At 36.2% G+C, this 27,266-nt stretch overlaps 1 long non-coding RNA gene across 1 annotated transcript; it reads right to left on the reverse strand.

Annotated features, from left to right (window-relative positions):
* LOC132673317 (uncharacterized) lies at positions 1-27,266 on the reverse strand. The gene is made up of 3 exons (XR_009607983.2): positions 27,192-27,266; positions 23,195-23,326; positions 1-34 (listed from the first exon to the last, which is right to left on the reverse strand). It is a non-coding gene; the product is annotated as an uncharacterized LOC132673317 (long non-coding RNA).

Consider the following 27,266-nt stretch of genomic DNA (forward strand, 5'->3'; position numbering starts at 1 on the left):
CTGTTTCGTGCTGATAGGAATGCTTACGAAACTTCTGAGGGAAGAAAGGAAAAGAGGAGAGAAAATATGTCAGTAATTCTCACCCTTCCAATCCATTTTTTCATTGATAAACAATATTAATTGCATTGAAAAAATATTTAAATAACATCAATACTGACAAGTACAATTTAGCTCTATGGGTATGTTTGTATGTAGTACACAGAGTTATCGAAGGCAAATGGAAATACAGTTGGGATGACATATTATGCATCATTAAATAATAAACACTGAACAATGTGAGAAAGCATCTTCTATCTCTTGGAATGCCTATATCTTAACTTGACATAATCTGTAGAATCCAAAGGAAGAGATGATACTAAATGGATAGTCATTTTTCTTAATGTCTGCTCCACTTCCCAAATTGTACTAGTTTATACTTACTGATTTTAGTTCATTAAGTTAATGCTTATTGTTTAAGCTTTAGGTCAGACTGTTTCCTGAGATGTGGCCAATAACCACTTAACAGCAGGGATAAAAGGATGTTCTAGTGAGACAACTCTAGAAGTCACTGGCTTCTAATTCAGAATTAGTACCCCTAATTCAGAAATCTCTATCACATAAGATCCCATGAAAACAAACAAACAAAAAAAAGAGATCTCCCTCAGCTAGGAGAACCTAGCTAAGTTGTGTCAACTGGGAAAACCACTCAGAGTACACAGCCCTTTATTGTTATTATTGGTGCTGGCAGGATCCCATCTCTCTCCGCACAGCCTAAACCCACAGCCTTTAACCTCTCATACCAAGAAAGCTGTTCATAACCAGAACAAAGGTTAGAAAGCCCCTATCGTCATCCCAAGTGACATCTCTGCATCTTTATAGATCCACTAAATAGGTAAGTCCTAGTTATATCTGTATCCAGGCTCCTAGTCAAAATCCTCTTGTTTCTTATTAACTACACCCTTCTCCCTGGCTTGAACTTGTGCTTACTGAACAAACCCCACCAAGTTAAACCAAAATCTGTTTATGGCTTCCACTTTGGCCTCAGCCTTTCCCATCCATTTGCCACAGACCCCAGTGTCTCCAACAGTATAAACAGGTCCTCTGCTGGCACATTAACTCTCTGCATGTCTTAGCAGAACTAGATGATTATACAGCCTTTAGAAAGTGGAAGTTCAGTCTGAACTGCTTCAGGATTCAGACCGAGCATCTTCTGGATGAGTATGGTGTTAAATAAATTTCTACAAATTTCCTCCCTTAACTTTCATAACAATTCTAAGCAATCGATTCTTACTCTACAAATGAGAAAACCGAGACACGGGCAGATTAAGGGACTTGTCTAGCTTTTACATAATGGAGCCACGATTTGAATCTAGGGTCTCCTGAATACAAACCAGTGTTCTTCTGCCTTATGATATTGAGATGGAATCACTCAGCCCAGGCTTTAACACCTTTTGAAACAGAGGTGGTTTTCTCCCGTGGCTTGATTTAGTAATTTTCAGCTGAATAAAAAATTCCTGTGTCCTGCCCATGTGAGTCCCTCGCCCACGGCACCAGACCAAAAGACAGACTCAGGAATCTGACAGGCAGCCACCCCCTTGCACATGATCTATAATGTCAGATATGAAGCACAATTAACAAACAAAAGCAGATCTGGCCAATGCTTAATAATAGATGGAGGAGTTAATTGACCTATGCAAAACTTAAAAAGCGCAGAGAAATTATTAAAGTGTAAAAAGTATTTTCCCGCCTGTCTTATACCCAACATGGTCCCCTCAGCAAGATATGTCATCCCTACAGGAGTCCCACGCAAAGGTATCCCAATTAGTAAGAGACCTTAGGCATGTGAACATGTAAAATAGCATTCAGAAGGACTGTGATTATATAACATACCAAATTTTTTCCCCCCAAAAAATGAGCAAAAGAATAATTCTACTTTATGGCTCTTGCTTAATTGCCCTCATGGACTAATCAGGAAAGAGAATGATGCTATCTCCTCTTGCTAACCTTTGATCTGCTCCCTGCCAAGGTTTGTTTCATTTCCTCAAAACCGCAAAAAAGAGTAAAATGAGGTGATCAAGGCTGAAGTCACCCCCTTTGCAGTTTTTCCCGGCTTAATCATGGAAGATTTCTGTTTAATAAACCACAGGGTTATTGCTGCTGATTGTCACAAAATCTCTTAACAAAATGCTCCTTTATTTCGGCTAAACAATGTTTTTCTTAAACCCGTTGCAGCAGTTACGTTAACTGACTACAATTAAAATTCTACCTTGTAGTAACATGGTTTGACCTCTATCTCAACATACTCAAGAGTCTTGGAGTTGACATAGCTAGCTTACGGTAAAAGACGAGTCAGTTTCTGAGACAGTCCTTATGCCAGGCAGAATATTACTGGAAATTCTATTAGGCTTTAAGAAGACACTGTGCTGTATTATGAATACCAATACTATTATTCCCCAAGTTTGCACACAAATTGTATAATCACTCAAGACACTACAGGGGTTACTTAGAAAACAAATGTGACATCATTTATCATATTGATCCTTGTCTATAAACAAAGAACTTGTATCTTTCCTCACAACAGCATTTTCCTAAATGTCATTCAGCATTAACCAGAGAAACAAAATAATAACATTTTCAAAATCAGGATTAGCATTTAGGTTGTTGCTGGACATTTTAAGATATGACGGAAGTAGCCTTTAGTCCTTGTCTGGGGGAAGAGAAGAGAAGGAGACTTTACCAATGCTCATGCTTATCTTAGTCTAGAAAATCTGTATTATACTTCTTTCCTCTAACATCAGAGAATGGTCACCTGCTTACCTGTTTTTGTCTGATTGAGTAATCTTCTCTGTAAGTTTAAAATAAATGAAAAGTGCTATACCTGTGGAATTAGAGAGTTCTTTTCATACCTTGAGTGCACCTTGGTGATTAGTGAATCTACATTGGAAAACTAAGATCCAGAGGGCAAATATGTCTGATTCTGCCTTTATTTTACCAAATACATGATTTTCCTAATCTCACTAGCAGCTTAATGAAGAGATTTCCAAGAAAACAACAACAACAACAAAACAAACAAAAAAACAAGAAGTGATAAACATGGTCAGTTATTGTTCACCAACTTACTATGGCTGAATAAGAACACATTAGGTTAAGAGAATTGCTTTCCTTAGGGCTCCCGGGTGGCTCAGTGAATTAAGCATCCAACTTTGGCTCAGGTCATGATCTTGCGGCCATGAGTTCGAGCCCCACATTGGGCTCTATGCTGATAGCTCAGAGCATGGAGCCTGCTTCAAATTCTGTGTCTCCCTCTCTCTCTGCCCCTCCCCCCGCATGCTCTGTCTCTCTCAAAAATAAACATTAAAAAAAAAATTGAATCCCCTGCTCGCACTCTGTCTCTCTCAAAAAAAAAAAAAAAAAAAAATCAAAGACAGTGTTTTAAAAAAGGGGGTGGGGGGTGGCGCATGGGTGGCTCAGTCAGTTAAGCATCCGACTTCAGCTCAGGTCATGATCTCATGGTTCATGAGTTCAAGCCCTGTATTGGCTCTGTGCTGACAGCTCGGAGCCTGGAGTCCGCTTTGGATTCTGTGTCTCCCTCTCTCTCTGCCCCTCCCCTGCTTGCACTCTGTCTCTCTCTCTCTCTCTCTCAAAAATAAATAAACATCAAATATGTGGGGAAAAAATGAAAAAAAAAATGTTTAAGAATTGCTTATCATTGCCATTTACTGGACATTTTACTTGATAAAAGAAAATATGTCTTTATGCTATTTGTCCACAATTCTTCACACCAATATAGCTACCCAAGTCAAATTAGCTGTCTAATTAGAACTGGAAGAGATGGATGTATTTTAAATGGCTCCAAAATACATTATGGTACATATAAATTTTCTTCTTTGATTCTACATTTCTATTTGTAATTGGAAATGGTCACAGTTCACATCAAGAAGGTTTTAGAATTCCCTCGTGACCCTTTCACAGAAGAGCTCTAATCCATACTGACCAATGTGTTATTTTCCATTCCCAAATTCAGTCAGAACACTGCCTCTTTATTATCTTGAAAAAAAAAAAGGAACATAAAACATGTTCTGCATCAAGATGGTTCTCTTTTTTCTTATCTTTCTCTTCAAAGTTTCTCTCTTCCTAATTTATACTTTTTACCTGTACTATAAACATTATTCCTTTGCATTTTTTATGATGATTTAATATCACAGTTCTCTCCCTTGTTTGTTCAGTTAACCTCTCCATATTGGCTCTTGTGTTTCCATTTTCAAAAGTTTGTTTTTTAGTAACTAGATGTTTGTACCTTTTAATTTCTTTTACCTATTTCACCTACCTCCCACCCTGCCCCAGAACTATCAGTTCATTCTCTATATTTACGACTCTTTGTTTTGTTTTTTAGATTCCACATATAAGTAAAATCCGATGGTATTTGTCTTTGTCTGGCTTATTTCAGTTAGTATAATATTCTCTCGGTCCATCCCTGTAGTCACAAATGGCAAAATTTCAATCTTTTTTATGGCTGAATAATATTCCATTGTATATACCACATCTTTTTCCATTCATCTATCAATGGACACTTAGGTTATTTCCGTATCTTGACTACTGTAAATAATGTTGCAATAAACATAGGAGTGCATGCATCTTTTTGAATTAATGCTTTCATTTTCTTCATGTAAATACCCAGAAGTGGAATTACTAGATCATATGATATTTCTATTTTTAATTATTTTAAGGAACCTCCATACTATTTTCCATAGTGGCTACACAATTTACATTCCCATCAATGGTACACAAGGGTTCCCTTTCTTTAAAGCCTTGCCAACATTTGTTATTTCTTTTTGATACTAGCCATCCTGACTAATGTGAGGTGATATTTCATTGTGGTTTTGATTCACATTTCCCTAAGATTAATGATTTTTGAGCATTTTGTGTATCTGTTGGCCATCTATATATCTTCTTTGGAAAGATGTCCTCTAGCCAGAAATACACACACACATATATGGTCAATTAATCTACAACAAAGAAGGCAAGGCAAGGCAAGGCAAGGCAAGGATATACAACGGGGAAAAGACAGTCTTTTCAATAAAAAGTATTGGGAAAAACTAGAAAGCTACATGCAAAAGAATGAAACTGGACTATTCTTTTACATCAAACACAAAAAAATAAACTAAAACTGGATTAAAGACCTAAATGTAAAATCTGAAGCCATTAAACTCTTAAAAGAAAACATAGGCAGTAAATTCTTGAATGTTGTCCTTAGCAATATTTTTCTGGATCTGTCTCCCCAAGCAAGGGAAACAAAAGCAAAAATAAACAACTGCAACTAAATCAGACTAAAAGGCTTTTGCACATGGAAGAAATCATCAACAAAATGAAAAGGCAACCTACGAAATGGGAAAAGATATTTGCAAATGATATAGCTGATAAGGAATTAATATCCAAAATATATAAAGAACTCATACAACTTAACACCAAAAAAACCCCACATAAATAATCTAATTTTAAAAGGTTACTGTGGTTTTAAATAAACTTCTAGCAATTATGTTCCATTAATTTAGCAGTAACCTCTTTCCAGTAATTCTAAATGGCATTTTCTGACTGATCTTAACATACTTTTTATGGAGATTTTTTTGTGCTTTGATTTCAGTGACAATAAACAATCTTAAGTTATTGTCTACTTTTATCTCTTTGATTGGCTTTTCAATCTCTTACATTCAGTTGTGTTTCTCAGGACCCTGCCCTGAGTTCTTTATTCTTCAATCTTTTTTTGAATCTTTCACTGATTTTAATCACTATCTTCAACTATCCCCTCTATATGAACGATTCTTGTGTTATTCATGGAAGGCCAACCCCTAAATTTTTGGACTGTTCATGCAATGATCCCATGAAGGTGTTCCTGGTCAGTCACTGAGTCATTTCTCCCACAATTTTCCCATTCCATCCATAAAGATCTCAGAGTTCTTCACTAGATCCTCTGTGAGAAAGGAAAGAATATAAAGTCTGAGTAGGAATTTTATATTTCCTTGTGTTTTGGTTCTGTTTTCGTTTTGGACACACCCTACAAGTTTTACTCATCACATTGAGCCTACATCATTTTGGCCAATACTTTGTGAGACAGAGAATCTAAAAGATTAATAAGTAACAGACGTAGAATGTGGACATGGTGAGAGGCTGCCTAATAGGGTGGTAAGGAGCACAACTTACAAAGCCATCTAGACAGTGGATGGGTCACTTAACCAATCCAGTTTCCAGTTTTCTCATATCTAAAATGGGACTAATGATATTGCCAAGCTCAAAGGGTTGTTATTATGATCATTAAATAAGCTAATATTTTCTGCAGAGCCTAGAACAGTGCCTTGCTCATGGAAAGTCCTGTCTAAGGACTTGTTATCTAGGTAAGTGCTAAGTGAAACAATAAAGCAGGGAAGATGGGAAGACAGTAGTTTTTAGAACTGCAGATCAGGTAGCCAGGGAATGGTTCACTGGGAAGGTGAAATTTGGGCAGAGTTGACAGAAGTCAGACAGCAAATTGTTTTGCTGTCTTAGGGAAAAACATTCTAGGGGGAGAAAGCTGCAAGTACAAAAGAACTGAGGCAGGAGTTTGCCTGCTATGTTTGAGGAACTCTAAGGAGGTCAGGTCAGTGAAAAGGTAAGAGTCCCATTAGACAAATCAGAGTGGAAATGAGAGTGGGGTGGGGCACAGGCCTATTAGGCTTTTTGATTGATGATTACACAGGTTCATTCTGGCTGTGATACTGAAAATAGTTTGAAATGAGGCAACAAACTACTTACGAGGCCTACTGCAACATAATCAGATGATAGACATTGATGGGTATGACCAGACAGGGAATGGCAAAGTGGTAACAAGGGGTAAGATTTGAGATGTATTTTTAAATGAAAGTCCATAGAGTCTGCTGTCAGAATAAATGTGAGGTGTGAGGCAAAGAGATGAACCAGGGATTATAAGAAGTTTAGCCTAAGCAACTGGAAAACAGAATTGCAATTAAATTAGATGAGAACCATTATAAGAAGCATAGGTTGAGGAGGAAGATTGGGAATGTGGTTTTCGATATATTAAGTGTGAGATGCCAACTGTTTCTCTGAATTAAGATGTAAAGTACACAGTTGAGTCTAGAGTTAAAAGGGATAACTAGACTGAAAATATATACTTGGGAGTTATCAGTGATATACAGCAATTAGAGCCACAAGAATAGATAAGATAATCTAGGAAGTGAGCATAATTTAATGAAATAGAGAAAGAACATATCCAAGCATTGATCCCTGGAGTGCTCAAAGGTTTACAATAGAAATGACAACAAACATAGGAAACTGGAAAGGACCAGTCAGTGAAGTTGAAGGAAAACCAAGGAAATGTGGTGTCCTAGAAGTCAAGTGAAAAAAAAATCATTTTAAGAGGAAGTGATCATCAAGTGATCAACTTCATCAAATAGGTTAGTTAGAAAGAGGACCAAGAATTATGAGTTAGAATTAATAACTAAAAGGTCTTTGGTGAACTTGAAAAGATGAATTTGCAATGGAGTCATGGAAACAAAATCTTGGGATGAAGGGACAATGGAAAAGAAAAATTAAACAGAATGAACATAAATTTTTCAAGGAGTTTGTTATAAAAGTAAGGAAAGAAATGGGGTGGTAGATGGAGAGTTAAGTAAACAAAGAAAAATTAAATTTTTTTGTGCAAAAGAATTTTTTGCTAATGGGAAGGGTCCAGCAGAAAAAGAAAGAAAGAAAGGAAGAGATCAGTAACATTTACTTCCAATTGAATCAATGAGCCCATCCCATCCCTGTGAACTACACTTTTACTGCTGCTCCTATCTACCTATTAATTTATTCAGTCCAATCATCAAAGGTCCAAAGCCAAAGCATTGGCATACCAATTTTACAAGCACTCCCATTTTTTGCTAACAAACTTGGAAATCATGAGAATCTTTTCCTAAAACATTACCTCTACTCTTTACTCTGCATGAAGACTGATTTTCCCAAGATGGTGCCTCTTCTCCAGAAATTTACACAAGTGAAGAATGCTCATGGTCTCAGGCTCACCTTGATCAGTTGGTCAATCTTGATTCATTTATCTGACTACTCTCTGGGACCCTTTGGACAATCACTTTGACCAAATCATTGTTACCAAAAGTTTAAATTCTCTTTTCTCCCCTTTTTATTAGGTCACACTTACCTCCAGCACTGGTTATACCCATAAGAAAGGTCTCCAATCTCAGTTGAACTTATTCCTATTCAACATTTTTCCCCCATAGTCTGCAGTGACTGCTCAAATCTCTTAGGTTTCCATTTTCATGTCTCTCTCTCATTCTAAGATTATTTGGTTCACTCATTTTACCATTACAGAGGCCCTGCTACATTTTCAATTTGGTGCTTGGCACTAGTTATACAAAGGTCCTTGACTTCAAAGATCTTACAGGATCAAAAGGAAGAGAACAGGATTAAAAGAAAAAGTCAAAGAGAAATAATGGAAGAGAAAAGAATAAACAGAATCAAATAAACAAAAACATCTAATACAAACTGGTTCATGTTTTAACAAAGGCATTAAGCAAATTAAATCAATGTAGAAGAAAAAAGAACTCTGTAAGAGGAGAAGAAGAGAAGTCTGACAGAAGACATGGTATTTGGTTTGGGAGTTAAAAGATAACCATATGTTTTACAAGTTCCATATGAAGAGATTGGACAGAAGGTAATTCTAAGAGGAAGGAATTTCTAGAGCAAGAAAATGAGGCATAAAATCATGCCTTTCTCATGAAATAACCACTAACTTCAATGTTCCTGGAGTGTGCAGTACAAGCTAAGGATTTTGGACTACTTCTTTAATAATGTAAGAACCATGAAAAGTTTTTGCAAAGAATGAGTAGAGATGTGTATGTCTGTTTAGGAAATATTCCTGGGAGAAATGTGGAACACAGACATAAGAAGGAAAGAGACTCAATACAGTTACTGGAACTGGAATACTGGAAACTGTGGCGGGACACCTGGGTGGCTCAGTCAGTTGAGCATCTGACTTCAGCTCAGGTCATGATGTCACAGCTCATGAGTGCAAGCCCCATGTCGGACTCTATACTGAGCTCAGAGTCTGGAGCCTGTTTCAGATTCTGTCTCTCTCTCTCTCTCTGCTCCTAATCCACTTGCATTCTGTCTCTGTCTCTCTCAAAAATAAGTAAGCATTTAAAAAAAAGAAAAAAGAAACTGTGGCAAGTGTCTAGAAAATAAATGGCAAAGGTCTCTAGAGCAATGTCATAAAAAAAAAAAAAAAACCCAGAAAGAGTTTGGCTTGGTAATTTTTAATGAAAATATATAATTGAAAAGATTTGTTGATAAATTGGATTTAGCAAACTATGAAAAGAGAAGAGTTAAGCTTCACTTTGATACTCTTAGCTTGGGCGATTAGGTATATGGCAGGTGCATTAATTACAGTAATGAACACAGGAAGCTTTGAAATAGAGGGAATAGGAATGCAACAAATAGGTTAGGTCTGAGATGCCTTTAAAACATCTAAGTACATATGTCCAGTCAAATTCAGAGCTGGAGTTTCTGAGAGATATTGAGGCTGGAAATATTTATTTAGATGTCATCAGGACCTAGGTGCAAGTTAAACTGGAAACATTGGACTAAATCCTCTGAGAGAATGTCAAGTAAGGGGGAGAAAAAGGATATCATGAAAAAGATATACGCTTGGAAGGCCGTTAGGGCTGTATCCAGAATATAGTCTCCTTACCACCTATCCTTGGCACCTATTTCCTCCATCTTATTAACCAATAAAAACTGACAAGGCTTAGCTCCTAAACTTAAATCTTAAAAGTACTAGTCCCTAGCTTTTTTTTTCTCCTAGCTTTCTTCTTTTTTTCCTTTTAAAAAATTTATTTATATTTTCAAAGAGGATCAGATGATTTCTTCAAGTATCTCTCCCATAACAGCTAGCAGAAATGCCCTAGTAGTTGCATATTAGAGAATCCTTTTATCATTTGTTCCTACTAACACTGTTTAATTTGACAATTCCATGATTTTAGCACATTATCACCTGTTTTGTTTTTCTAATGGAGACAAGTACTTTATTTTCAGATTCTTCTATATACCAGCACATTTAACGCTCCACATCGGGTCACATCTCCATCAGACACCCAGTAACCTAAGCAGCTTTTTTACTATAAACTTTCTGGATAAATTAGCCAATGTCACAAAGTACACAATCACAAAAACAACATTTTTTTTCAGTAAGACATACAAAGTTTACACCCTCGCATACAGTACAGAAAGGCTACACCTAGATAGAGTATGACTTGATTTCAGCAATCAAATGTCAGTCGACACAAATAGGCAAAAAAAAGAAACCACTGCAGTCTTGAACTGGGATATTTTTAGGCTTTCATTTGAGCACATTCAGATGAGAACCCATCCTTATTAATGGATTAGAAAGTTAATTGATCTGTATTATGCCTGAAAGTGGCCAGAGAAAATGAAAAATAAGGGTACTCATTCTGTGCCCTACTCATATATTTAAACTCTCTCTATGTACTTTTAACTTACACCATCAGCACTTAATATACAGATAACTCATTTTAAAATTGAAAGGGTTATAGGGTTATAATTTTTATAATTTCTCCTCAGTAATGCTTTATATATTACATTTAAAGCACCCGGTAAAATACATCCAAGGATTTCAGTACCTCACAAACTTTACAGAAATTTCTTGGCCAGTGACTAAAACCCTGGCTTATTTGAGACTGAATATAGTATCTACTAAATGAGGTAAGCAGTAAAATTATTCTTATGTGTATGCGTTCTCAATAATTTTTAAACTCCTTACATATCTTAGGAATTTAAAAATATGTATTTTAAATCTGAAATTGGGTTCTGGGCTTCTACCAATACTCAATCTAAATAGTCTTGTATCACTAGCAGATTTTGCAATTCACCCCTCCCTCTCTTCCCTCCTTCTCTCTCCACCCCCGCCCCCTGCCCCCAGGTCATAAATATCCTGAACCACTTTACTCACACCGCAGCCTTCAGAGTATCCATTTACCTTGTATCACATACACAGTGGCCCAAAGCATCTTGTTTTTTCTTCAATAAGTGGTTTTTAAATCCCTAATAGTACCTTCAATTTCTGATCTTCTTTCACTACTTGATCTCTAAGGGCTTTATGAAAATTCTGTTAAAGTTTTCATCAATCATATCCTGTAACTTTTTTTTGCATGTAAAGCTTTTCAAAAACAGCCTTTCATGTGAGTGAAGCAAAATTATTTTAGAGGAAATCTCCCATAGTTGTGAGTGGTTACACACAGCCACGTTTGATAACCAATTCCTACTTGTGGTACTGTGGTTTTGAGAATATACACATGAGGAATGGGGAGAACCAATGTTGGGCTGGTTATTGCTGAACAGACTCAAGGCTACTTCGGTACTATTTTCAGCATCAGTGATTTCAATATTGTGTGATCTAAAATTCTTTCCTGCCAGGATCCTGTCTTTCCTTCCAGAAGATAGTGTTTCTCCGCCAACACGAAATGACAACATTCCCTTCCTTCACCAACAGCTGTACATCTTTCAATTCTTGCGTTGGATGTCACAGGCTCTACCCGGTGCCTCCCACTCTTCCTGCCATTGTACGGTGAATGTGGAGAACGTAATTCTCTTAGTCGTTCATAAAGGCTCAAATGACAAATGAATTTTTCTACCCCTGCTGCTCTCTAAACTTTGGGAAGTATCAAGTGAACCATTAGCCATTTCATGATATTCAACTTGGGTGACCATGCTGGGAAGAGTTGCAATTTAATGCCTTTTTAAATGTATGGTTATGGGTTATATTGTATGTAGTTCTATTACATTTTTCTACCATGTTTTCCTTTTATTGTGCCATTAAAAATTTATTTTTTATTTTCATCATCACATTATGATAATTGTTACATTTCCATTATTGTTTTCTCATTTCTTTTTATAATGGTTGTAAGATTAATAAAATCTTTGACATTGTCTTGGGAGGTCAGTAGTCCATGAATTGCCCTCTGCAAGCTTGCCATTTTGCATACCTTGCTTAGGTCTTATGTGGGCATCTCCTGTATGTTTAACAGTGAACAATGGGTTACTCACTCAATTTACTATTTTTTTCATCTGTAAATTGTACATACTATATAAATCTAACAGCCAGGTGATGGTATTTATAAAGTGAAACCATTTTTCCTGGCAACCTAAAAAAGGCTATTGTTTCTAGGAAAAATAAAGATATGTGTGAAAACTAGATACCTCAAAGATATTACTTAATGACATCTAAAGAATGTTAAACCACATAACAGCTAACCCATTGTTGGTAATAACATTAACAGTGCAGCTGAGGTCTATTTTTAAAATTATAAATTAAGGATCAGAGGAAAGGAGAAGTTTAACTTTTGTTAACAGTAGGGAACGATACTGATTCAAAATAGGAATGAAAAAAAAGATGCCCAGGCATGGTATTTAAATTTATTTGAGATTAGTTTCTTTCTAAACTAAAGAGGCAGTCCACTGTTTTAAAAAGACCTTGATTAACAGGAGTTCTATTTTTCCATTTCTGTCTAAATTGTCCTAAATGGTTGCATTCTTTGTGGAGAAAACTGTTCACATCTACAGCAAATGCTTAAGCGTGTGTACTGTTCACGAGGGTAGAGAGACCATGTTGAGCTCACTGCTGCAGCTCTAGCGTCCACAACATCAGAGATTCTCAATACATATTTGCTGAAAATCATTAAATAGGATAAATAGGTGTGTATGACATATCATGGATATGCTAATTTAATATATAACTGACTTACACAAATATCATATCACATACACAGTAGTGCACTCAGAAAAAAGATAGCATTCGGACAAACTCTGTGCAATGTTACCAAAGTTTATTATGTCGATGTTATTTGAGATCATACAAGCAAGGACATACAGTTCTTTGTATACCAGAGTGTCAGACTGTTTTAAAATTTATCTTTCACAGAGAACACATAGAAATCAAAGAAAAAAAATTTTTACTCTCTATAAAAATATAAAATATGATAATTTTTTGCATTACAAAATTACATGTCATTGCATATCAGATATCTTTCTGATCCAATGCCTAGTGCCCTTTTGGCTGCAAACTGAGGAACTACCAACACTAATTAGCAAATAAAATACACATCTAATAGGGCTCCTAAAAGATATGCTGTAGTATAACCCAGTACTTTGAATTTTAGCAGAGCAGCCAAAGATAAAAGAAAATAGCATGTCAGTCTCATAATTGATCATTATGTCACCTACCTTTCCTTATACAAAAACCATGCTTGTAAAATATTTGCTAAAGGCCATTTGATTTCACTCAGATGTGAACACCAGACCTAATTAAAGAGTACATTTAATTTCTAATAAACCTCCTTTCTTTGTATGTTTTATGTTCTTGAATATATTTCTGCTCAGGTGTTGATTTCAGATCTTTGGAATTTTAAGTGATGCAAAAATTAAAACAATAACAAATTCCATTTACAATTTACTAAAATAACCTAACCTTTTATCTAATGTTTGGGTTAGTGATATAATTATATAGTTAAACAAATACACATCGAACATGAAACCTCACCATAATTCTATCTTGGAGGTCCATAACTGAGAGCATCTTATTTATAAAATCCATTGACAATCAGCCACTACTTTCTAAATAAGAGATCTTAAAAAAAACCATTATGTATCAAATTCCAAAATATATATTATTTCACTAGCCAGATTCCAGCTTATATATTAAGACATGAAAAATGTATTTGCAGATTACTCACCCACTAGAACTCCTAATAATTAGATGATTGAAACCTAGAAATCTGAGTGATCTATACTGAGATATGTATTATTTAAATGTGCTTTGATTTTCTTATAAATTTGAAACTTTCTAGATGTAAGATAGGTGCTTATATTAATACAGAGGAAAAAAGATCAAGAGTGGTAGAATCCAAGAGCAGAGGCAGTATATCCTTCCAAGCATCCTAGCTTGAAAGAGATAGCGCGTTGAAATTGGGTAATTAAAGAAGAGTTTTAAAGGGAGATATTTATAAAGATCTTGGCCTAGTAACAGTGAGGAGCTATTCCTTGGTCTGATGGGAAGTGGAAAGAAAGTATTAGCCTGAATGAAGAGACAGAGCCATGTGGAGAGAACCACCTAGCTTCATGCATCCAGTCCTGGTGACCCCATAGGAAGGGAGTTGAGGAAATAAACTCCTCATATTCACTTTTTCCTTTGTTGGTCACAACTCCTCAGATGCTCTCCTAATATACTCGAAAACCAGCCCCTTTTTGCAGAAGGTAAGAGAGACCAGAAAAAATGAGAGGCAGACCGCACCAGACTGGTAGGTGGCAGGTTTAATAAGTAAGGGGACTTCTCTAGGATGCTTGTCTTGGGCAGCTGATAGATCTTCACACCCACCTACCAACTCTTGAAAGTTTATGTACAGCCCTTACCTAGGTTCAGTCACATATACCACCTGGGTGGTCTCAATACCACATCATTATCTCAAAGGCTATGTCCTTGGGGCAGCTTCCGGGAAAAGGGAAAGCAAATGGAACACACATTCCAAGGGCAGAGGAGGGGGTAAGGAGCTTCTGATTGCTGGGGTCCAGTTCACAGGTCAGCCAGTCATCACATGCTCTCAAGGATCTTCCCCAGCACCCTTTCTCCACTGGCCAAACCCATCCAGAAGCCAGAAAACATGGGGATCATTGATGTAGCCCATTATTAAGGCAGAGCAGAGGAGAGGAGAAGGCAAGTGAATCTACAGGAGCCAACAGAAGATATTGAGCACAAAAGAAAACTGAAAAGGACATGTGTCAGAGGGTCAAGAAAGTAAAATGCCCAAAGGAAAGCAATGGGTTACCAAGTAAATACGCAAGAAAAATGAATGAGAAGTCATCATGCTCTCAACTGGATGTCATAGTAGGGTATAAGCAAGAAAGTATCTAAAGGAATAATAGAAGAAATTCTAAAGAAATAGATAAAGGAAAGGAAATTAACAATTGTAGCACAACTACTGTGCCTCAAACATTTTGTTAGGTAGTTTTTTTTTTTAATAAGTGGTATCCTTTAATTCTCACAACAGACAGTGAAAAAGTCTAACAGTTGTAAAGAAATGGAAACTATAACCCATAAGGAAATTTGCCCATGTATCTCTATTATACATGCCCCTGTATATTACCACTTAGTCGCCACAAAACAGTTTAACTACCAAAGCAAAGAGATCCAAAGTTGCCTTTAAATTAAGCCTAGTCTGGTGATGAATCATGCCCTCATGATTCTTCTGGCCTAAGAGTAATGAATAAAAACTTGTCTCCTTTCCAACAACTTCCGCATCTCCTTGTCTCACCAGGATCTCTGGAGACAATGAGCATAAGATTGTACTGCTCTGTATGCCAAGTCACCTTCTACTAGATCTCTCATTCCCCTCCCTTCAAATGGAGCCAGGGAAAGTAAGTCAGGCATATAGTCTTACATTACTAATGTATGGAATCCATTAGGCAATTCTATTTGGACCTAAAAATAATAACGCTGCTTTTCTTCCAACATAAAATCGGCTGTCGCAATTCCACACTCTTTCAAAGCTATTTCCAGCAAGTTTACATTGTAGCTATGGTAGCATATATGTCTTATCAAATCCCTTTTATCAACAAAACGAATTTTATATTCTTTGGCTCTGGCTTTACAGTTTTCCTCAGCATTCCCCCATACATAACCACAACAAACTTCTGAGGTTTAATAACAGTAACAGCTAACATTTAAAGTGGGTCATGCCCTGGACTAAGGATCAAGACATGGTTTATCTCATGGAATCTTCCCCATGGATTTATGAGGTAGGTGTTATTATATAGCCCCATTGCAGAACTAAGTAACTGAGGCTTAGATTAAGCAGTCCGACATTATTCTCACAGCAGGAAGTGCTAAAAATAAGTTTTAAACCCAGGAATTCTGGCTCCACAACCTGCATGTTTAATCAGTGCCCTCTCTTGCTTCCTGATGTTTTAAACAAAACTCCATTCCCCACTTCCCCTCCCTTTGTCTCCCAAGCAACTGACAGAAGGCTGTGAAACTTGGCTTCTATTCCCTTTCTCAGATAGTCACATTTTCTTTTTCCTCTTGATTTATTTACTTATCACTTTCCCCTCATTCCCTTTCTGGTTACAAACAGAATTTATTTTCCCCTACACTTAGCCCAATATTAAAGCATCTCCCAACACACCCAGCTGTCTACAACTTTCCCAGCAACGCCAATTAGGCAACGGACATTATCAGGCCATCAAGTCATGTTCAAATTTGTCAATATAGCAAAACTACATTTTGCAAAATGGTACGTTCAGACAAATTGTTGATAAGCACTACTTCATGAAGTGCTTGACCACTTCTGGTCAGGTAATTACCAATCAGGGAAATTGTGAAGAAAAACAAATGTGCCAATTCTGATGACTACATTAGTGACATGAAATTAAAACCAAAAATACTTCAGTCCTAGAAGCACTGAGGAGACTGGTTTCAATATGGAAAAAATCAAACCTGCTTCACTAATAATTAAAGAATCCTGTGTGGAATCTGAGACCTAAAGGCAAAATCATTTTATTTGAATTTTCAGTATAATAACGTTTTCAGTATAATAATGTTTGAAATAGTGACTAACCAAACTCAGATGTGAGAAAAGACAGCTTCAGAAATACCAGACAAAAGAAAATGAAAGACTGTCAGCATTCTCAAGGGAAGACACCAACATTAATAGTCTCATTTTGGTCTATACAGTAACATAAAGCTTCTCTATGTATACATTTTCCTTACAGCCATGATAACGTACCCAGAAGCTTGCTTTCTCTACGGCACTGATTAGGATTATTGTTTTTGAGTCTGCATTTTCACCTCTCCTTTCAAACACAGCTCCAAATCATTGTTTTTGCTCATTTCTTATGTTTCATCGTATGTAATTAGTATAGGTACTCACAGGAGTGTGGGGCAGCTGGACTCACTATCAAGTTGGAGAAATAAATTTTGCAGCCAGCCTGACACGGATTTAAAATGCATTTCAGACTGATGAAAGCTGGTGGATTCACAGTCCCCGAGACTGAAGTTCTCTGGTTCTCCACTGAACAAAGAACGCCCGGGGAACTGCAGTGCCCCATAAACTTGCTTCAGCTGTGAGGTGACATTCACCATAAAGAGGCATGTTGGGTAGGTACAGCTGAAAGAACTGGATTATCAGAAAGCCACTCATCACTCAGGTCTGAAAAGAGTAGTTGGATTGCTTCTGTTGTTACATGAGTCAAATTAGAGCATCTGCGTTGTCATTCATTCAACGATGACTTTAGGATTGTTTATCATGTTTTTCCCCCTCAAAATACCTAGAGTTCTCAAATATAGGAGATTGCCTGGAAGTTTAAATTTGTCTTTATTCAGAACTTTTCAGTAACCTGCTGTGTAAAATTAGGCAAATTCCCATGTCTATGATTTAGTTACTGTGCCTATTAAATGGAGGTTAAACTAGGTGGTCTGTAAGACATCCACCAGCTCTAAAACACAGATATACAGCCACAGTGTATCACAAGAGGAAAATGTGCCCCATGATCCCATGGAGATACCTTGACAAACTATCACATTGTGTTCTGTCATATTTTTTGGATTGTAAAACAGCTAGCGTTAGGAATAAAGACAATCTCATGTGACTTTCACAATACTTTGCAGAGATGTATCGCAATAAGTTTTAGTTTTCTGGTCCCATTTTTACATGCTGGATGGGCATTCTAGCCATTTCCTGTCTCATTCGTATATAATTTCAATTTAGAAAAAAGAGAGAACAAGAAGACAACTAGACCTTGCCCCTTTGGCAAGATAGATAAATGTTTTAAGACTGAGCTATAAGGAATCAACTCAGAAAAGACAGCTGTTGGAATATGCTCTAACAAATCTGGTTCTCCATCATTCAGAAATATTCTCATACTATGGGTCATGCTATTTGCCTCCAAACAGATTTTTCCAGTTACATAGACCTTATATTGAAATAAAACTGGAGGAAAAAATACAGCTCAGTAGAGTTGTCTTATTACCCAACAGATTTAAACCAGATCTAATGGAATGGCAGGAGAATGACAAGCAGAGCAAGAAAAAGCACAGCAAGAGACATAAAAAGTGTGCGCTCCTTTGGATCCTGACCGCAATCAGGGCTTAGGGTTTGGAAGCATTTGGACTCTTTGTGTGAGTCATGTCATCTTGATTTTCTTCTCTCCCCGCCTCTTAATTCCTTCTGCTCTAATTCACCTAATTCACACACACACTCACACATGAAATACTCCAACACACAAACATTTAATTCAATCCGCCTGTTGTTTCCTTACATCCTTATGTTGTTGAAACCAGTCATCACATCGCAGCATGCTATGTGATCCAAGACAACATACTCAGGTTGCAGGGAACTTCCAGTTACCTCCCTGTGTCACTCAAAAGATCATACTAGGCTTCTTTTAAGTGTGGTAAAAACTATATACAAGGAAAATTTTATCAGAAAGCCATCTACAGTCCCCTTAATTTAATCCATCATTAAAGCAAAATCTGTTTTTTAGAGACACTAAACACATGGAGGAAATAATGCATTTATCTACTAGAGAGGTCAGGCTTAACTGCTTCTTTTTTTTAAATTTTTTTAAATGTTTATTTATTTTTGACAGAGAGAGAGAGAGACAGAGCATGAGTGGGGGAGGGGCAGAGAGAGAGGGAGACACAGACTCTGAAGCAGGCTCCAGGCTCTGAGCTGTCAGCACAGAGCCCGACGTGGGGCTCGAACTCACAGACTGCGAGATGATGACCTGAGCTGAAGTTGGACACTCAACCGACTGAGCCACCCAGGCGCCGCTAACTGCTTGTCTTCTAATAAAAGTCTATTAGATGAGGAAAGAAAGGAGGGGAGGGAAATAATGGGCAAGGAGAAGTGATTATCAAATAGAGAAGGAAGCTAGCTTTAATACCAAGTCCTTAACATGTACAGGGATACTATATGCTACGGGCAGCATTATATTTCTGGTGACCTCAACTCTATGATTATGTGCTTTTGAGTCAACTCTCTGAGCCAAGAAGGACCAGAACCAAGTAGGATAGACCTCTTGTCTACTGAACAGGAAGCGTGTACAGCAATCATACTTCTCTGTTTCCTTCAGCATCTGTTGCAGTGTGCTGTGCACATGATAGGTTACTGCACATCTTCAAATCAAGAAGATACTCTAAATTAGGTCTCCTTCACATCTAGACAGGCAACTGCAGGGCTGAGAAGCAGCACTGAGTAGTGGAAAGAATCATCAACATTCCATTATGGACAAGAAAGCCTCCAACTAGTCCTGTCTCAGTTTCTTCAACTGTGAAATGATAATAATAATACCTTCCTTGCCTGCTTCACAGGTTTGCCATGAGCATGAAATAAAATAAATAACAGCATCTTTATTTATTGAACACTTAGATAATAAACATACAAAAGATTTCACAAGCATTATCTCAATTAGCTGTTAAAACAAACCGATGAAATGAGCAATATTGATCCAGTTTTGCAGTTGAGAATAGTTAGGCCCAAAGGAATTAAAATCCTACAGATTATAAATGGAAGCAGAGAGATTTCATACCAAGGAGTTTATTTTATTTTTTTTAAGCACTTACTCATTTTTGAGAGACAGAGACAGACAGAGCCCAAGCTGGGGAAGAGCAGAGCAAGAGGGAGACACAGAATCTGAAGCAGACTCCAGGCTCTGAGCTGTCAGCACAGAGCCCAATGTGAGGGTCCAACTCATGAACCACGAAACCATGACCTGAGCCAAAGTCGTATGTTAAACTGACTGAGCCACCCAGGCGCCCCTGATCCCAAGGATTTTAAGTGACATCTTATGTAGGTGATATGAATGAGACTTTATCTATTCATTGAATACCAACAAGGAGACTGTTCTGTTCCTCTAGCCTCTTTGTTTTCATATGATAATGACATTTAGTGATAGTAACTGTACTTCTGATAAAAAATTTCCACAGTCAAGTGCTAAATAAACAGGACACCAAATCACCAAAGTTTAAGTAAAAAAACTCGATGAAAATTCAGAGAAAGGAAGTTTCTCCTTTCATAGGTAAAGCTCTTCCCCCCCCCCCCCCACTTTCACCTTCTATTAAAAGGCTAAGGGAAGGGTCTTGCTACTTTTCTTTCTTCTTCGCCCTTGAATGCTGCTAATAATTACCTTCTGTCCACGACACTGTCCTCTCATGTACCTAAAGATGGAACTTTTTTTTAAATTAAAACCTTCAGTAGAAAAGGTGATATTAGGCCGTCTAAGGTCCCATCTGCCTTTCAAAATCCGGTTAAGGGCATTTAATTTCTCTTATTCAGGAAAAGATGCAAATAACCCCTTTGACCAAACTGCTATCTAATTAGACCAAGAGCACTAAAAAGTCACTTGCTCTCCACTTACTCAATCCAGCTCTAAAACAGACAAAGGTCTGTCTGTTTGGGATGGTTTTTCCCTTAGGTAGATAATTGAAATGCTTCTAGTCTGGCGGCTTAAGCACTAAAGTGTCAGTGATGAGTGTCATAAGATAATATAGGGATAGCTTCTTACAAATATATATATATATATACATATATATTTTTTTGCAATCTGGTGTTGCATATGGATGCCGGGAATAAGTAATATAAACCGGTCTCTTCTAATTTACATTTAAACAGGGGCTTAAGAAGGATCAGGGAGCACCACTCTGTCTTGAAAAGCTACAGCCTAAAAAGAGTGGCAGGGATTGTCATCTGTATTATAATCATTACCAAGTTCCAAAAAAAAAGACCCTTGTTAGGAATGGATCTATCTCTGCAGGGGATATCCAAGACTGTGGTGCTTGGATAAAATACAAATCAAGGACTAATGTCAAAAATCCAAGTTACATTTAAAAAAAAAAAAAGATGTTACATTAAAATAGCAATAAGCTTAGGGTAATTATAGAGAATTTATGTATCTTTTAACATAATTAGTGATACAAAACAGTGAAGTTTACATTTAAAGTCCATCTATTGTAAATATGCCTCTGAATTTACATGTATCATTAGAATAAAAATAAAAGTAGAAAGGTGAGATTAATAAGCATAATCTAAACATGGATTTGATTTTTGTCCGTTACAAAAGAAAGCAAGAATTTCTTCTTGTATTAAATAGATTCTAGTTAACTGTAGGGCATCTGCTAAAACTAATATTAATATTATCTTAGTTAACTTTTCCTATATAACAAGTGCTGGGTAAATAAACCCTGTATGAAATCTGGAATGTAATTTATAATGAATTTGTGCTAATGATATTTAATGTGCCTAGTTAAAATGGAAGCTTTATTGAGAATAAATGTTGCTCATTTACTTCAAAGGGAGTTACCAAACATGTGTAATTTGATGGTAATTGAAGAAATAAAACAATGTTAGCTAATATAAGTATGATTTACAAATTTCCTTATGAAAATGCAGTACATATGTTACATATCTTTCTTAATTCTTTGCTAGTAAAAAATTTAAGACTCTATGGGCACACCGAAAATTCACACAGATTACTATTTGAGAATACTATTTGTGGTAGGCAGAATAATGCCTCCACTCAAAATTTGTACACCTGAGTCCCTAGAACCTGTGAACACGGAACACTGCAAAAGGGGCTTTACAGATGTAATTAAGGTTGTGGACCTTAAAACAAGAAGATTCTCATAATCCTGGATCATCCAGGTGTGCCCAATGTAATCATATGAGCCTTTAAAAGCAGAAAACTTTCTCCAGATGAAGTCAAAGAGATGTAGAAGAATAAGCCAAAGACATGAAGCCACAGAAGAGGTAATTGGGAAGTCCAAAAGGGCCCCAACCACCTTTGCTGGCTTTCAAGATGAAGGTTGTATGGGTGGCTTCCTGAAACTGTGAAGGGCTCTTGGCCAAAAGCCAGCAATACAGTGGTGATCTCAGTCCCACAACTGCTTGGAACTGAATTCTACCAAGAACCCAGATGAGCCTGGAAAGAGCAGATTCTCCCCCTGGGGCAGCCTATATAGAAGGCAATTGAACTGCCACCATAGTTTTAGCCCAATGACACCATGCTGGCTTTCTAACCTACAAAACTGTGAGACAAGAAATGTATGTTGTTTTAAGCTACCAAGTATGTGATAATTTGTTAAGGCATCAATAAACAACGGATACCTCGTTGCATTTACATCTACAACATAAATACTTATTAGTAAGTGGATGTTAAAATGATCAGAACTCACTTTCACAGAACCTCATGGTATCAATATGAACTCGAATTTTGAAATCCTAAAATTATATAAATAAATACATTTATATTGAGTTTTATAAACAAATTTTAAGAAATTTCAAGAAATATTTGAATCAGCTCATGTGAAAGATGCTCTAATTTTAATTAATTTTAGGCTTACTCTGAACCAAAAATATGATTTGGCTTTATGACTGTAATCCAATCTTCTAGAAAATAAAATATGAAGATCAGATAATAATAATAACCACTATTTATTAAAAGCATAATATCTAATATATATTATCTCAATAACTTTTAATACTCTACGGTTAGGTATTAATACTCCATTTTACAGAAGGAGACATAGGTTCAGGGGTGTTTATTAACTTGATTAAATAAAAAATGAAAATCTTTCCTAGTGTGTTCTTTGTCTTATAACATGCAAAGAACTTCTTGTCCGACTGGAGTCTATAAGCATTCGCCCAATACCTAGTAGGTTCTCAAATTTAAAAACAAACAAACAAACAAACAAACAAAAATATATATATGGCTAATGCCACTAGAGCCATGATAGTTAAATAGCATGGCTTTTATCCATCTGACAATTTCTTTTTGGATAATAAAACTAAAATGTTCTGTCTTTTAATATACTTACCATAAATTTGTTCTGTTTTGATCTTCAACTTTACTTCTGTTTTTTTAGCCTTACCTAAAACTGTGGAATTATTACCAAAAAAAAATTTTATTTTAGAACTTTGCATTGATCATTGATTTTTGTTGGCATACTCTAATTCTTTTTTTTTTAATTTATTTATTTAAATTCAAGTTAGTTAACATACAGTGTCATTTTGGTTGCAGGAGTAGACTCTAATCCTTAAAGAAGAAAGTATTTTTATACCAGATATCTTTGTTGTTTTATTCAAAATAAAATATGGCACCCACATACCCATAAGTTCAATTTCCAGAAACTTCAATCAATTATTCAGTTTCAACTTGCTGCATCATTCAGCTGTGCCCCCACAGCAAGCTCATCCCTATTTCTCAAGCTTCCACAGACAGAGAGGAAATTCTTCTCTCCCTAAAGAAAACAAAGAGCGTGGAGTGAACACTATTCTCCCTCTCCCCATCAGCACACATCCCCCACAGAAGAGAGAAGTTTTCTCTGCATGGTGAGATCAGAGGGTCCAATATCTATGGTGTGCCTATAAAAAATATTCACTTTTCTAATTCTGTTTTTGTATTTGGAAATCAGCACTGAATAATGGATTTCAATGTATATGGGAGTTTTGATAAAATAATAAAACATAAAGATCATTCAACAGCTATTTAAAATTTGTGTTTTTGGTGAGTAACCACCTGATTTTTTTCAGAGGGAAGCATAGGAAAAATAATCTCACCATTATTTTCAGTCTCCCTATTTTGGTTGTGTAAAAATAATAATAATAATAATAATAATAATAATAATAATAATAATAAATAAAGCAACAAATTTCCAAACTCTATAAATGGAAATTCCCAAAGATCCTTAGATTGTTTACAAATACATCCCCTCCTCTGAGCTCAGTTTGCAATTTGTTCCTATCCTGGCAATAAGACTTAATACCTTGCATTGTTTTTTGTTCTTAGGTGTATTTCCTGTCCCTCTAGCTTCTGATCTCAGAAGTTCCTTGCTACTCCTGATACCTTTTCTCCTTTACATTCATTTTCAATTTTTGTCCAAGTCCTATAGATCTTATTTCCCAAACACGCTAAAATCTGTCCCCACAACTGCCACCAGCTGCATCAAAGCTTCATCACCTAACCCTGCAGCATAGGAATTGCTTCCTCACATCTAATCCTACGTGTCAAATATATTTTCTACTCTACAGACTTGGAGAGCTTTCCAAAATGGAAACCAGATAATTTCTCATGCTCTTCGCTACTTCTCAGCCTCTTCTTGAGTTTTTACCCTCTAAGATTTACCCTTTATAGGTTGAATTCTTAGCGCATGCTGAACACATTGTGTCAAGTGCTTTACATATATCATTTCTCTTAGTCCCCTCACAGACCACTCCGAGGTTACTATGTAACTTGTGTGATTCCCTTAAACATTTGATAAAGTTGATACAGAACGTGGTTAAATAATTTGCTCAAAGAGCAACAGCTAATTACTAGTAGCTCTTTGTTCAAAACCAAGCAGTATGGGTCCATAGTCTACACTGTGAATCACCACTCCATAACTGAGCTTTCATTTAGTTTTTTAAATGCTTCCTGTTCCTCTTCATTTTCTTTGCACATCTTTTTTCCCCCTACCTGAGCCACCCTCCTCTCCATCTCTACCTAGATAGCCACTTCTAGGATTCACTGTATTGGCTTAAGTGTGACTTATTCACAGAAGATTTTCCTAACTCTCTAGTCCATCCTGTCCCTGGACCCTATTCCTTCCTTCACAGCACTTAGTGTCTAATCAGTCACTCATGGTTATATTTACTCCTTCAGTGCCTTGTCTTCAACACTGGACATTTCATTAGCTCATACACTCCAAGAAGCAGGAGACTTGACTGGTTCTGCTCACTTTTGTGAGCCCTTAGTGCTTATCACTATCCAGCAAGCAGGTGCTCAACAAACAATAAAAAACAAAGTAGTTTCTTCCTACTTTCACCTGTATTCTAATTAACAACCTGATCCCATCACGTGGTACTGTGCAAACTGTGCAAACTGCTGGTACTTTTTGAGCATCACATCTTTTAGCTCTGCCCTCAGAGACAGATTCCATAAAGCTCTTTCTCCTGCTTTACTTTGAAAATGTCTAGGTTGGGATCTTGTTTGGCATGACTTGAATCAGGTCCTATTCATACTCTGATTGATTCTGATCAAAGAAGCCATATCATGATGCACTTCTGACTATCTGGACCATTCTGAGAAAGGGGAACATTACCCTTTGTTAAGAAGACACTCTATCATATCCACCACAACATCTAAGTAGATATACATGACTAGGTCTCAGAAACTAGTCCAAATGAACTGAATTAAAATGATGATAATATAATAACCAAGTACTATAAGCAAATCATGGCTAGATATTTTGCTTATGGTATTCAATTCATATTGATGATAATCTTGCAAGGTAAGGATCCTTATATGTATCATTATCCCATTTCGCAAATGAGAAATTAAGGCTTAGGGAGCTTAAGCCATTCACTCAGAATCACATAGCTAGAAAATGCAAAATGAACTCAAAATTGTCTAACTCTAAAGTTGGTTTTGTGTTCTGATCTGCTAAAAATCCTGCCTTGTTAATAGCAAAGCTATTTGTGTATAGAAAGTGAGCCAAAATTTACTAGATGATTAGCTGTTATCAGGACACAAACACAAAGGACAGAATCTGCCCAGTAATTAATCCCCGAGTGTGTACAAAGGTAGCATGTGAGGAGGAAGAAAAAGATGTCTACAAAATACAGTGGGGGTTATCTCTGTCTAATAATAGTGAAGGGGTAAATGTAAATAAGATTATGTGAAGCTGTATTAACCATACTTATGCACACACAAACACACAAGCAGGGGTGGCTGGCTGGCTCAGTGGGTGGAGCATGCAACTTTTGATCTTAGGAGTTGTGAGTTCGAGGCCCATGCTGGGTGTAGAGATTACTTAAAAATAAAAACTCAAAAAAAAAAAAAAACTATATGCAAGCAAACACATAACAAGTAAGCAAGAAATTTCAGTTTATTCCAATACTGTGTTTGTTGTGCACGACCCATCCTGGAGGTTGAATAAAGTCCTTCTCTCAAGATGGCACAAAAAGATAAATGCATATATTGATCAGAAAACCATAATTAGGTGCACACATTTTAATTTTCAAATTTGAAAAATTTATTTAATTCCCCAAAGCATTGTATTCTAAATCTAGTGTAGATAAATTTTTATAGGAGAAAATACAAATTGAATTTCATATGCTGACACTCTTTATTTTAGGGATTCAGGAATAAAAGATAAAAGAAACCAATTCTCTATAAATCCTGATACATTATCAAAATGGTACATTAAATTTTTCATGTTAAATTATTTAACTATTTAGCGTATTATAAAATTTAAAATGACACTTCTGTTTTAAATGATTACAAGGCATTGAATTTGAATACAATTTAATAAAAGTATGCAAAATGCATTACCATATGAAGTCAATCTGATCAATTTCATAATACTACATATTATGATGTAGAATATCATTAAAAATGTATTAACATAGTTCCCTTAAAAGCATTTTTTTCTCTGCTGTTGGGCATATGACCAAATGCTTTAATTTATTCCCTAAACATTATCTTGACACTATTGATTTCTGTAACTGTTTTTTGGATTATTTAACTATGAAACATTTTAAGATATTAGTTTTAAGAAGTATGTGGTACACAACTAGTAAGACTATGTTAGAGATCTTAGAATGTCCCTACAATTAAACCAAAGAAGTAATTTATTCTAAATCAGATGTTTTTAAAAAAATGAGATGAAAATAAGTTTAAAAATCTGAGAAATTTAAAGAAAATGGTATATTTAGGAATCAGGTTTTAAACATCTATAGTGGAACATTCAAAAGAGATAGTTAATTTAAAATAAAATAATAACAAAGTCAGAGGCTTTTAACATAATAGATTTGGTTGACATTTTTATTTGTACTTTCAAACAATCAATTACCGCATGTATATAAAGTTCCTTCTCTGTAATAAAATATTTCTATATGCATTGAAAGCTAGAAGAATATTCAGTTATGTTTCAGTTATATTCAGTTCAGTTCAAATGACATCTGACTCCAACAAAAAATTTCTAAATAAATGAAAGTAGTTTTCTTTCAAAAAAATAATAAAGCAGCACAAGTACAGAGTAGTTGTCAGATCAATGGGCCCAATCAATGGCATGGTGCCCTCAGTCCAACATTTGGGCATAGCTCATTAGTGGGTAGTATACAAACCTCTATGTTTGCATCTTCCACAGTGAAGTTCTCTGTGCCTCCCCATTCCTCATGTCTTCTTCCTTAATAACTCAG

This window comes from Panthera onca, chromosome C1 (genome assembly GCF_046562875.1).
Source record: "Panthera onca isolate mPanOnc1 chromosome C1, mPanOnc1 haplotype 2, whole genome shotgun sequence".
In the NCBI taxonomy this organism is placed as follows: domain Eukaryota; kingdom Metazoa; phylum Chordata; class Mammalia; order Carnivora; family Felidae; genus Panthera; species Panthera onca.